Source organism: Copidosoma floridanum, unplaced genomic scaffold, assembly GCF_036245765.1.
Source record: "Copidosoma floridanum isolate Cflo_tuat_1 unplaced genomic scaffold, Cflo_Japanese_pri ptg000008l, whole genome shotgun sequence".
NCBI lineage: Eukaryota > Metazoa > Arthropoda > Insecta > Hymenoptera > Encyrtidae > Copidosoma > Copidosoma floridanum.
Window position 1 is genome coordinate 6,024,712 of NW_028321885.1, and position 12,620 is coordinate 6,037,331.

The 12,620-nt window shown below is 35.3% G+C and overlaps 1 protein-coding gene and 1 non-coding gene across 2 annotated transcripts in view; both read right to left on the minus strand.

Annotated features, from left to right (window-relative positions):
* The window catches only part of LOC106645021 (peroxisomal N(1)-acetyl-spermine/spermidine oxidase), a 62,816-nt gene that overhangs the window by 26,653 nt on the left and 23,543 nt on the right, over positions 1-12,620 (minus strand). The window lies entirely within an intron of this gene.
* LOC111643595 (U1 spliceosomal RNA) lies at positions 5,976-6,143 on the minus strand. Its single transcript, XR_002759723.2, has one exon. It is a non-coding gene; the product is annotated as a U1 spliceosomal RNA (small nuclear RNA).

Genomic DNA, 12,620 nt, shown 5'->3' on the forward strand with positions numbered 1-12,620 from the left:
TTTCACCATTTAGAACGGAGGTTTGTGAGAGATAAGTCTCTACATGATGCTTATTCAGCATTCATGTCCGATTATATATCTTTGGGCCATATGAAGGATTTACCAGTTGACAAATTAGCAGCTTGTTATCTACCTCATCATGGAGTTTTTAAAAGCAACAAGATGCGAGTAGTTTTAATGGACCAGCTTCTTGTAATTCTAGTTTCTCGCTCAATTTCAGTTTACACTCTGGAGAGAATTTGTTGCTTAGCTTATTTGATATAATTATCAGATGGAGATTTTACCAATTCGTCTTTACTACTGACATTGAGAAAATGTTCCGACAAGTTTTGGTAGCTCCTGAAGATCATAAGTATCAGGCCATTTTATGGAGACCTAATGCATCTGTACCTATTCGATCTTACGTCTTGAACACTGTTACATATGGTTTGACAAGTTCACCTTACTTGGCCACACGTGTTTTAAGTCAACTTGCCAAGAATTACACTGAATCTCATTCTATAGCTGCTCAAGTTCTTTGTGAAGACTTCTATGTAGATGATTGTTTGTCTGGTAGCCATACGTTAGAAGATGCTAAGATTAAATGTCGGCAACTAATTGAATTGTGTGAATTAGGTCAATTTCCACTGAGAAAATGGTTAGCCAATTCATCTGAGTTGATAGCTGAGTGACCAGTAAGCCACTTATCTAGTAGGCCAAAGATCCTAAGCGATGATGAACCAATTGTTTCTGTTTTAGGCTAACATTGGAATCCTAGTAGTGACGAGTTTCGATTTTGCGTTACAGTAAACGTTGACACACCCGTTCGCTGGACCAAACGTACTTTATTAGCGCAGTTGTCAAAATTTTTTGACCCTTTAGGATGGTTGGCTCCAACGATAATTTTTGCTAAAATACTATTTCAATCTCTTTGGTTGTTGCAAGTGTCTTGGGATGATTCTCTGTCACCTGATTTGGTTAAAACCTGGACTCATTGGTTAAATGAAACACCTTTGCTGAATGAAGTTCGAATACCTAGATGAAATCATTTTTCGCTCGATTATGAATCTCTCAAACTTCATGGTTTTGCCGACGCTTCTAAAAACGCCTATGCAGCAGCTGTTTATTTACGCGTTGTACGCGAGGGTGAGATTTTTGTACATCTTCAATTAGCTAAAACGAAAGTAGCTCCGATTAAAACGCTAAGTATTCCAAGACTACAGCTATGTGCTGCAGAATTGTTATCCACAGTAGTAAGTCATTTCGTTGATGTTAATTCATTGAAAGAAGTACCAGTTCACATGTGGTCCGATTCTAGGAATGTACTATATTAGCTCAATGGGCTTCCTTCCAAATGGCCAGTTTTCATAGCTAATAGGTGTTTAAAAATTCATGAATTGACTCCATATGCTAAGTGGCATTATATCACGTCAAAGCAAAATCCAGCTGATGTAGCTTCTAGAGGTGTTCTTCCAGGCCAATGGCTGAATCAAATATTATGATTTCAGGGCCCTAAGATTCTTCATGAATTTCACCCTAACTATCCAGAGTTTGGAGTAGAAATGATTGCCCCAACCTCTATAAATGTAAATAGTTCAATGCCTTCTGTAAATAGTCTTGTAAATAGTTCTGAGTCCTTTTATATGACACTATTAACTCGTTGTTCCAAGTGGGAGCAGTTGCTAAGAGTAACAGCATATTGCCTTCGTTTTACATACCGTTGCTTACATAAAGTTAAACAAAAGAATTCATATTTACCTATAGCTGGAAATCTCAAGCCCCCTTTACAGGCTAGTTTGCAGTTTATTGACTTGTATTCTTTTATTGAAGTTGACTCGATTCATCTTTCAACATCAGAAATTAATTGTGCTGGACTGTGTCTAGTTTATCAGCATCAACAATGTCACTTTTCCGCTGAGTTCAAGGTACTAACTCAAAATCAAGATCGTAGTTTAGAAGATAGCTTACCACTACTTCGATCTAACCGTTTGCTTAATCTTACGCCGTTTATAAACTGCGGATTGATAAGAGTTGGGGGTAGATTGAGTAGAGCCTTATTTGATAATGATGCCAAACATCCCTTGATACTAGCAGATAGAGATCAGTTGACATTTATATGCTCATTGACTATTATGACCGATTAACTTTACATGGTGGAGTGCAGTTGACGATTATTACACTCCGTCAAACGTACTGTATTGTAAGTGGTAGACGGACTGTAAGAGCTGAGCTTACTCGTTGCATCACTTGTAAAAGATATAAGTCTAAATCACAAACTCAGTTAATGGGAGACTTGCCTTGTTCCCGTGTTACTTAGAGCCCTCCTTTTCAAAAATCAGGGATCGATTATGCTGGCCCCTTTCCAATACGCTTGTCAAAACACAAGGGTAAAGGAACTTTCAAGGGTTACATTGCAGTTTTCATCTGCATGTCAACTCGTGCAGTACATCTTGAAGTTGTGGAAGATTATACAAAGGAGGCCTTTATAGCTGCCTTTCACAGATTTATTTCTAGACGTAGCCACTGCACTGATTTATTCAGTGATCATGGCACGAATTTCATCGGTGCTGATACTGAGTTGAAAAGAATGTTGGTAGAACGTAGTCGTGACCCTAATTTTACCTATGAATTAGGTAAATCAGGTACACAGTGGCACTTTATTCCTGCTTCTGCTCCACATTTTGGGGGCTTATAGGAATCAGCAGTCAGATCCGCTAAACATCATTTGAAGCGTGTAGTCGGCGATCAGATTTTGACAGTAGTTGAATTTTCTACTTTATTGGGTAGAATAGAGGCATGCCTCACCTCTCGGCCCTTGGCTTGCCTTAATGATGATTCCTCTAAGCTTGATCCTCTTACCCCTGCTCATTTTTTGATCATGAGGTCTTCATTTCTTGTGCCAGAGCCCGATATTTCTACTGAAAAGGTATCGCCACTTAAACGCTGGAAGCTAGTGATACAATCTCTCCGAATCTTCTGGAAAAGGTGGTCACTTGAATATCTTTCCACTTTACAAAGTCGTTGCAAGTGGTTGAATCCTCAACGCTCGGTTAAACCTGGTAATCTCGTGCTCATAAAAAACGAGTCTTCTCCACCTGGTAAACGGCCTTTAGGCATGGTTGTTGAAGTCTATAAGGATGCCAAGTCTGTCGTCAGAGTCGCCAAGATTAGAACCGTTTCATCTAGTTTTGTAAGGCCAATACACAAACTAATATTATTGCGTACCGTATCTGAACTTGAGTCAGGACGCAATAATAATTAGTCTTATTTAGATCAATTTATTGTCTTTTCATGTACTATTATGATTATTAAATCTTATATCTAAAAGTCACAAACCTTGCAAAAATATATACAAAATTATCAGTAATTTGTTTGTTATGTTTTTTTTGATTTTTGAATTATTTGCTATTGTACGTGGAAAGCGTTCTACTGCTTTATTCACACGGTACTTAGTTGTATATCATTTCTTTTGATGCACATTCAGTCTCACTCCTGTCCATCAACCTTGGGACTATGTTAAACGTCAGTATTACTGATTGTTACCGGCTGAATGTCATTATATCAACAACAAAAAAACTTTCATTATTTAGAATTTTTGTAAGTGGAATGCAATCCACCCTTTTGTCCTTCTAAGACTTGTTATTGATATACATTCGTTACACTTCTGTCTATCAACCTTGGGACTATGTGCAACATTAGTAACATTGTACTGATGTAAATAGAAAATTTAGTTTATGAGATTTGAAATCTCGTGCTTTAGGATATTCTCTTACCTATAAGGGCCAATCACAAGCGTACGCGCGTCTATTAATACACCAATAGACTCTGTTTGTACTTACCTTTGTCCAGCAGCTTGCTGCTGCTGCGGTTATCGTTAGTCAGCCTCAAACGCCCTTTTCGTTAAGTCGCTTTGCGCTCGTGTTTAAAATTTTCACGTGTATCGTTTTTATGTAAGATTTCTGGAACGAAAACGATTCACATTTTTGATTGACACCTAATTTCACCGTCTGACTCATAAATTAGTTCTTCCTGCTCGTGATCTTGCAAGTAAGCAAGTATTATGACTTGTTAAAGTAAAATTAAATAGAGAGATTGTTTTTTTATGACAAACGGCTAAAGTGTTTAAAAGTGTGTTGTGCATTTATTATTGTGTCCTTTTTATTTACATCCTTTTTCACGCTCTTCCAAATCCGGCGTGCGATATAAATTATACAGTCCACTATCTTACAGAATTCAATTTCGAACAGCAGCTATTTTCAACAACTTTGTGAAGCTATCTATGTACGGTTAATTAATTATCATAAAGCTGAACTAGAACATTACACAGTTTTTTAGTAAACACGGCCGACTAGGCTCGTAAAATATAGCTTCCCCAAATTTTTATAGTTCTTTGCAACTTATAAAATAGATTTAGTTTATTGTACTTACTATTGAAATATAATCTATTTATGTTTGAGATGAAATAGGGCTGATGAAAAATACTTTTTTTTGAACTTTTGGTATTTTTGTAAGATAAAGGTCAATGTAACACAAAGTTTGGTGCAAATAACCGGCAGGAATAAAAATGAGGTAAAAGTATCAATGCCGACTCTAACTTTAAACTTCTGTTACAATTGTGAAACAACATTTATTTCCATAACTGGTTTATTCTAAGAATATTCATTCAAGATTATTTATATAACACTTTCCAGATATACTAAAAATAGTTGGTGGGTTCTCGATCGTGAAAACAAATCGCTTTTAATCATGAGAACAAATGGCATTGAAAACAGTGGAAAAATTTATGGGCTATGCATATAGTGATTTTAAACGAGCTAATGGAAATAATTTTTATTTGGTACCAATCTCTACTACAAACTAAGCGTTAATGATTTTTTTCTGTGGTTATTCAGGTCGTAGTTCTTATTATTTTAGTATAGTTCACATATTGCAGAGTTCTTACGTTTTTTGCATTTGTATCTCTACGATCAATAGTTCTTTTTTTTCAAATAACCTTCCTTTTCTCCAAGCAAGCAAGATTTTCGTGCATGTTTCTTACGCAATTTTTTGCAGACGACTTAGTTATTATCAGTTCTACTAGCTTCGCAAACCTAGGAAGGTGGTGAATGTAAATGCCTAAGAATGCAGAATTGCTAGCAACGTTTAAGAAAATCATTGAAAAAATTGTTAAACTTTGCCTTTGTTTCCTTATAAATAAAAAAGTTTTTTGTGCGGTGAGAATTTTGAAACTTTATTTTTCTCAGCTCTGAAAAATTTCGCAATAATAAGAAGTATCTAAAGCACACACAAACTTTTTGCCAAGTCAGAAAAAATGCGTTCAATACCCGCAGAGAAAGAGACTCATGCAGCTACAGCAGCAACGACGGGAGCAGCCACAAGATAGCCCGCAGAGAGAGGCCCACGCAGCAACAATAGCAGCGACGGGAGCAGGCACAAGATGGCTGGCAGAGTGAGGCTCACGAAGCAACAGCAGCATCACTGAGAGCAGGCACGAGATATCCCACAAAGAAGAGATCCTCACAGCATCAGTATCAGGGATGGGTGATGTTTACACTCAGTAAAAAACAGAAGTGGTGTACAGCACCTCGAGGACAAGGAAACATCGTGGTTGGCACTACTAACGGCCGCTCTCTTCCATCAAAGGAACAGCGATGCATTTTTAATGGGAGCAAGCCTTGTGTGAATGTATGTGTGGCAAATGAAGTAGTCAAGCACCAAGCTAAGTGTGTACTTAAAGGAAACAAAGATAGAAACAGTCAACGGGCCGGCGCACTGTTTAAGAAGAAGGCGAATAAAGAGGCAAAAATGGTCGTCTTCGAGTTCTCACGTGGTCTAATATACACAAGAGCACTCACTACTCTCCTAGCTGCTGTCTTGAAAGACCATATCTCAGATCAAGCTAAAGAGGACTTACCTAGCGTAGAGATAACCGTCATCAACAAGGCGGTTTCTCTGAGGTGAGACCCGTCCATCGCACTACGGACGGGTTGACCCTTGCAAATGTCCCTAATGTGGATATACCACTTGGCTGTAAAAAATAATACGTCCGAGATATCTACATTAGGGATATTCGCAAGCATCAACCCGTCCGTAGTGCAATTGACAGGCCTCGCCCTGGAGAAACCGCCTTGTTGATCACGGTTATCTCTACGCCAGGTAAGTATTGATGACTGTCTTTGTAACACGCTGAGCCAGATGCTGTAAAGGAGTATGAACTATAGAGGTATAAGAATAGAGTGCAGAAGCGCTACTCTGGTCTGCAAGTGGAAGCGATAGAGGCAAAGAGACGCCTATCATCTATCTCTCTCTTGCGGAGCATCGTGCGTCTGCTGCTTGCTCCAATCCACTTATACCAACAGCTGTTTAATTCGAGCGAGAATATCTAATCACAGCGCTCTGCACGAAAGAGATAGAAAAATAGTCGGTATCTGTCACTCTCTTCATCTATATCGCGAAATTTGGCCGCTTCTGCACTATATTCTTATATGCCTATGGTGGGAGCAGGAGTACGGTTGAGTGGACTGACAAAGACTTCAGCGCACGAACGAGAGTACGATTGTGTGCAGCGATTGGTTACCACGTAGGGCCGTCAGACAAACGCTGTAAGTTGACAAACATTGAGTAAATTACAAGCACAAAAGCATATAAATTCAATGGCGTTATCTTGTTAGACAAACTAGTTGGATGTCATACATCTTTTTTCAATAAATAGTAACAAATTTCGTTTTGCATAACAAATCAGCAACAAGTAAGTGACAAATTGTCCATACATTTGTTATAGGGGTTGTCACTTGGTGCTACTACCTTAATATAGGTTTGTTTCAACATTCTTGCGCAAGTATTGTTTGTTTTCTAATTTTCTGAATATTTTTTGAGTTTTATCGATGATTATAGTAAAGCAGCTAAAGTTCATTGTATTAAATAAAAAAATCAAGTACAGCGTTATGATATTTGTTTTATTAACAATTTAAGCAGTGAGTAAGTCCCCCGGGTTGAGTAGGGATAGGCGCTTGCTTTATTATTCACAGGAGAAATAAGTCTTCCCCTACACTCCTGCTGTAGCTCTGCTCTGATTGGCTTCGGAACTTTTCCAACAGAAGGTTCCGATAGCGGTGGGGTATACGAAGATCCTCTTTGCCAATACTGCTTAGTATCACGAGAGGAGATCTTGTAATCCAGATTAATCTTTATTTCTGTTGTTAAATATATTAACTAAAGTGTTAACAAGGGTTATATTATTGATGCACTTCCTCCTAGTATATTTATTTAAAAGTGTTCACATATAATACACTAAAAAGTATTTTTTAAATCACTAATTATAAAAACAATACATGAAAATTTATTTATAGAATTTCACTTTTTTAATGTTGTTATGTTGCTGTCAAGCATCTATTCTTGGTATTAATAATTTTAATGAGTGACTAAACTTATTCTTGAATTGAAGAATTATATTATTACAAAAATTTTTACAAGTTGGTTATTTATATTTTTTGTACTCGTTATAAAATTTCCTGATAAATGTATGTTTATAATTTTTCAACTAAAAACTAAGGGAAATATTGATTTCATTAGAAAAAACATTTTGGTCCGAGCCTCTTCAGAAATATTACCAAATCGAGAATTATTGTTACAAAACATACTTTAAGATAGTATTTTTTAAAGGTTTGGAATAATCCATTGTTATCTATTTTTTAATTTTCAAGTAACTTAACTCCTCGTACTTAAAAAGAGAGAAATTTTAATGATTATGGGAAAAAACAATTTTTTTTTCATATTTTCTTTAAACAAATTTAAAAAACGAATTCAGAACTTGATAATAAAGAATTGTATCAACTTAAATGCTATATAATAAAAATTTTTGTTTATTTGTCAACTATATTTGTCAGAGATAACTATGTTTTGTTATTTTTTGTGTCAATCTTAAAATTTTATGATACAAGTAAGATATTGTAGTAAAAGTACAACGTAATTATCATATTCTATTTTTTTTGGTACTCAATCATTTAATTTAATAATTAGAGGGGTTACAGGGGTACAGTCAGACTCATGAAAATTAGTATTTTTTATCATTATCCTTGGTAAATAAGCTACAATATATTATTCAGCAAAAGGTGTTTAATAGGTAAAAGAAAATAAAAAATTAATACTTCGAAGATGAATTTACGCGCAATGTTTTATTTCTTGTCTGCCTTCTAAAGATACAGACTAATGGCATTTTGGTCATACTTTTAATTAATATATTTCTCAAACCGTGACAGCAGGCTTTCTCAAATTTGGATACGTTATTCTTATTATTATTTAAAATATGATACTAGTTTTTCAAAAAATTTGTGAAATATTTTCCGATTATTGATGAAAATGTAAAGGCTGCAACGACGTTCTCATAGCCTGAGTATAAAATCCTAAGTTTGCTATTTATTTTTTTCAAAAACTGTGACCCTACGGTTCCTGAAATTTTAACACGTAGTTTTCATAATAAAAACTAACTCATTATAGTTTTTTGAAGACTGTCGTAAGAAATTTGTTTCTCACTCTAACTTTCTTAACTGGTAGTAAAAAATTGATGCGTGGAACTCTCAGGAAAGCAAAGATCTACTAGTATATATATGTATATATATTTTAATATTATATATTTTTTCGTAGGGCTCTTTACACTCCCCCACCAAATTTTTTGCGACCCCCCTACACGGAGAAACAATTGGGAGAGGTGCTGCCTCATAACAGATGGCTGCTGCACTAACCATACAGAGCACAGAGCTTCGTTGGCGTTGACTAGAGGCTCTCTGTTGTGGGAGAGCTGCGCTCCCACTTTTGGTATAGTAGCAGCGCTAGCTTAGTAAGAGCGCTTTTGTCATGTAATTAGTGGAAAGGTAACTCTACTACTTTTTGGTATACATGCACTCTCACTACTGGAGCTGCTCGCTTAATAAGTAGTGTCTGTACCCTAGTGCGTGAAAGAATATAAGTTATATACATATGTATATTGTGTGTACATATACATGAAGAAAACTCAGTGTATAACTTTTTCTCTCTCTCTCTCTCTCTTTCTCTACTCACACACACACACACACACACACACACACACACACACACACAAGATAGATCCTTAATTTCTTTTTCTTACGAAATATATTCATGTCACTGGCCGCAAGAAAATAATACAAGTACACTGAATTTTTAAATTAGATTCGAAATTTTATCAAATTATATTTTATGTAGTGCTGGTTCATTTTAAAACATTTTTTTAAATCTAAATAATTTGTTCTTGTGTTTACGCAATTTCGACTGTATACAGAACAAGTTAAAATTTTTTCCCATAGAGTTTATTTGATTTTAAGCCCCACAAACCTTCCCACCAAGTCTGAAGATCTCTGGCACCCCTACACCCAATCACTATATCATACAGTCATAAACGTGTATATCATTCATTATACACTTTAATTCATTTATAAGTGAGCTTGGTGAATATAAAAAAGGTAAATTTTAAGTCAGCTTAGAAAATAGACTTTTAATTTTGCTTATGAAGTTAAAAATAAATCTCTTAGTTTTGGCACTTGCTGTTTGTTCGGTGATTTTAGAACTATAATATTGAAGTTATGTTTTTTATTACGAAATAATATGGCTCATATCCCTGTTGTTGCGGTCCAATAAAAACCAATAAAATTTTACAATGGGATTTTTCTATTAGTTTCTTATCGGTATTTGCATCCGTAAATCCAAATAAAATCCAAAATGGTTAAAAATAGATTTTCTATATCATTTATTATAACTAGGACACGATTGAACAAAAATAAATTGACAAATTTATGTCATACCATCCGGATGGTAACATCAAAACGGGGGGATTAGAGTATTTTATATGTAAATTGAAAGAAAAGTTAGTTATTAATTTTTATTAGAATTTTGTAAAAAATACTTTAGTCCCCCCGTTTTGGTGTTACCATCCGGATGGTATGACAAAAATTTGTCAATTTATTTTTGTTCCATCATGTCCTAGTTATAATAAATGATATAGAAAATCTATTTTTGACCATTTCGGATTTTATTTGGATTTACGGGTGCAAATACCGATAACAAACCAATAGAAAAATCCTATGGTAAAATCAATGAATTTTTTATTGGTTTTTATTGGACCGCAACAATAGGGATTACAACTGAATTTATATTTAGGTTCAATTGAGACGTAGTGAGTTCAATTATGCCAAAATGTTTTCATCTTTTATATTTCAATACTCGTGTCATAATATACATTACTGAATTATTTATCTTTAAAAGTGATGATACAGTATTGACATTGCAAGTGATCTACAGATTTGTAAAAAGTTTTGTCAAATTGTTTTCTTTCTTTTATAACCAATATGCTACAACTTATAGATCATTGCCTTAAGTAGTTAAATTTCGTAGTATTTTCTCATGTATTATACGTATACTTATTTGATTATGTCATTATTAACTATTCAATTAAAAATATTTAAAACATTTTTTTGTTACTGGCACTTAATTTTTACACTAATTCATCAAATAAATGTTGCCATGTCGATGGTATTTATAAAAGTGACGTTTACGACGAAGAATTTCTGACATTAAATATTAAAGTATTTAATTGTTTATTATCTCACTCTGCTATGAAACAATTTGAAACCACAATCGTTGAGATAAACTAGGTGAACTATAAACTTAGCTAGAAAGGTACTGGAATACAAAAAATGCATCTTCATTAACTTTCATTTGGTACAGAAAATGATTCTCTTTAGTCTTGGGGGTTTCCATGCCTATAAACAAACTTTAAGTTAAAAACAAAAGGTTGTATTTGATTAAGTTAACCTTTGTATTTTAATGAAAAGGAAATAAGAGTTTTTGTCTTTACGTGGTAAATACGGATGCTAGCGAGGTCTAATGTTATAATATCCTGGTAGCTTCTTCATTGTTTTTAAACAGAGCATGATGTTACTATGTCATATTTCTATACTTTTTAAAAAAAACAGTAGATAAACTTATAAGGAATTTTTTTTAAATCAGCGTTTTATAGCAATACTTGAATGTTGGTTTGAAAATTTACTAAAAAATAACACAAAAAATAATACTGTAATAACTTTTTATTTTAAAATAAGGTACAATTGACTAAAAAAATTTATATTTATTGTAGTAGAGCAAATATGAAAAAAAATTTTTTTTTATATTTCAAAAAGTGTAAGAGGTACTAAACAGAAAGTTTAACCTGTCAAACGAAACGAAAGGATTTTTTCTTATGTTTATTTGAAGTAGAAGTTACAAAGGAGTTATGGGACTAAAAGGATCAATTGAAATATTTAAATGAACCAAATAAGAAACTAGATATTATAGTTTTACCTTTATAGTAAAGATGGCTAAGGTGGGGCTAAGAGGTATCAAAAAGCAAAAGGGGGTAAGAGCCAAATTTAAAATTTTACGCAATTAAGTACCAGCTATACTAGAGAATAGTTTAAATTAATATTGAGAGGGCTTAGAAGAGAACGTGGGTATTTTAAGAATAAGGGGGGCTAAGGGTTATTATAAAATTAAGAGTGGTACTGTTAAAAGATGAGGGAAGTTCTTCAAATAATGTATCCCAATAAAATTACCAACAAACTAAAAAAATCTTACCTTATATTGAGGGGGCTCAGAAGGGGCTGAAGGGACCTAGAAACGATGCGGTGATTGTAGATTGGTAGAGGGAGTTGAGAGAGTTAGTTAAATATCGAACCTAATAAAAATAATAGATCAATTAAAATAATTTTACCTTGTTTTGAGAGAGGTCCGTGGGTGGCTGAGGAGGGGCAGAGGGCCTATATATAATAATCCTCTTAGAACATTATATAATTTAAGTCGACATAGGTAGGTATGTGGTGGTTCAGCCATGCGCACAAGCTTCGCGCCCAAATCGCAAGCAGCATATCATTCCATGCACGAGTTTCTAGTCGTGGCATTTTAAGCCAACCAATCAGCGCGAACCCAGCCAACCAATCATCGTGCCACCTCAGCTGTGGAATACAGCGAGGAGAAAGAAGAGTCTCAGATTTAGCCTGGCCGGCCCGGCGCACACATGTTACTATTACTAAACGTACATTTTTGTATGTATTAAAAGCTTAATACAATTGTTTAAATAAACGGAGAGTGATTTATTGCCCCAGCATTTCCTTCGCACCAGCTCTAAGAGATTCCCAAAGTGGTGACCCCGAACTTGAGCAGAAAATTAGGGGAAGCTAACTGAGTGAGTGAAGTGAATAAATATCTCGTGGCATAGTAATTCAAAAGGCCCGTTGGGCCTGGCATGACAAACAAATACAGGCCGAGGTCGTGCTGGTGGCAAGAACGCCGATTCACATCGGTTCTCCGAACGCCTGCAAGGTGTGCCCGAACGCTCTTTCGAAGACAATGAAGCCATTCTTGCAGCGAGCCGTGCGCGCATCCAGCCAGCAACAGCACTAAGAACAAACAGCAGCGCTCCGCTATTTTTTCAACGCACGCTGCCAGCGTCAACATTGCACGACCAAGACACAGCACATACCTCAGGTGAGGAACAAACTCACATTGAAATTTATTCGAGCGACTCCGACACCGACGAAGACCTGGATACAACCGTCAAAAACACAAACGGTCGCGATACAACCATCATTGTGCCA